The following is a 1,699-nucleotide window of genomic DNA, read 5'->3' as shown; positions in this document are numbered from 1 at the left end:
TGTAAAGTTATTTCTAGAATTCTCTCTATATGACACCGATATATTTTCTAAGGTTTTGGAGTTTAATGATACAAAACTTCTCTTATCTGGGACTACAACTTATCAGAAATGAAACATTTCCACATATTGCTATATAAATAATACATCTCTACCGTGGCAGACTTTTCTATCCTTCAGGTTTAGAAGGAGCATTCTTTTCTCATGTTGCCATAGAGAGAAGCATGACTTGACATTATACTAAACACTGATAAAACCTGGAAATGTTCACAGACTGTGGAAAGTATCTCAGATTGTGGAATAAAGAGTGAGGATGAATTACATCGAGTTGTTTTCTGTATTGATTTAATGCCTCGTTACTTTTTCTGGATCACGGAGAGTTCCCAGAACACTCCGCTTTCCTCTTTTCCTTTGATCGATACAAACCAATTGTGTTTGTGGATCGGCCATTGTTACTCCCACAGGAAGGAGAGAGACCTGGAAAAGATAAGAAAACAGGGGAGGCCGACATGGTGAGGGCTATGAGCTCAGCCAGAATGAATGAAAGGCAAGACACTCTCTAAGGGGAAAAAATTATTTCAATTCTTTCTCCCATAACCCACAGTTAAAACTCAGCATAGAGCTCTCTCCTCCAGCAACCCAAGATGCCGAAAGGGAAGAAGGTGAAGAGGGAGAAGGTGGCCCCAGCCCCTGCTGTCGTGAAGAAGAAGGAGGCCAAGAAGGTGGTCAATCCCCTGTTCGAGAAGCGGCCCAAGAATTTTGGCATCAGACAGGACGTCCAGCCCAAAAGGAACCTCTCCCTCTTTGTCAAATGGCCCCCCTACATCTGGCTGCAATGGCAAAGAGCTATTCTCTATAAACGTCTGAAAGTGCCTCCCGCAATTAACCAGTTCATCCAGGCCTTGGACCACCAGACAGCTACTCAGCTGCTTAAGCTGGCCCACAAGTACAGACCAGAGACAAAGCAGGAGAAGAAGCAGAGATTGTTGGCCCGGGCCAAGAAGAAAGCTGCGGGCAAAGGGGATGTCCCCACTAAGAGGCCACCAGTCCTTCGAGCTGGGGTTAACATTGTCACCACCTTGGTGGAAAACAAGGAGGCTCAGCTGGTAGTGATTGCACATGATGTGGATCCCATTGAGCTGGTGGTTTTCCTGCCTGCCCTGTGTCGTAAGATGGGGCCTCCCTACTGCGTTATCAAGGGGAAGGCCTGGCTGGGGCATCTGTCCTCAGGAAGAACTGCACCACTGTTATCTTCACACAGGTCAATTTGGAAGGCAAAGGAGCTCTGGCAAAGCTGGTGGAAGCCATCAGTACCAATTACGATGACAGATACAATGAGATCCGCCGCCACTGGGGAGGCAACGTCCTGGGTCCGAAGTCTGTGGCTCGCATCGCCAAGCTGGAAAAGGCAAAGGCTAAAGAACTGGCCACCAAACTGGGCTGAGTGGACGCTGTTGAATTTTCTGTACATAAAAGTAATAAAACATTGTCTTTCAGCCAGTGTCAAAAAAAAACAAAAACAAAACAAAAAACCCCTCAGCATAGAGGGATCATTGGAAAATATTAAAGAGCCATGATTAATATCCTATGCAGAAATTTTATCTAAAATTGTTAGGAGGCTGGGACACAAGAAAACAAACATCCATAAGTAAGCAACTGCTGCTTAATAGCAGCACATCACTGTTCACAGTTACCAAAACGC

At 45.4% G+C, this 1,699-nt stretch overlaps 1 pseudogene; it reads left to right on the top strand.

Moving 5' to 3' along the window:
* Positions 1–626: 626 nt before the first annotated feature.
* Positions 627–1,493, top strand: LOC123847620 (large ribosomal subunit protein eL8-like; annotated as a pseudogene).
* Positions 1,494–1,699: the final 206 nt, after the last annotated feature.

Source organism: Mirounga angustirostris, unplaced genomic scaffold (genome assembly GCF_029215605.1).
Source record: "Mirounga angustirostris isolate CCGP_5_RB_7025 unplaced genomic scaffold, mMirAng1.0.hap1 SCAF_2, whole genome shotgun sequence".
NCBI lineage: Eukaryota > Metazoa > Chordata > Mammalia > Carnivora > Phocidae > Mirounga > Mirounga angustirostris.
This window is presented reverse-complemented; position numbering and strand designations above follow the sequence as displayed.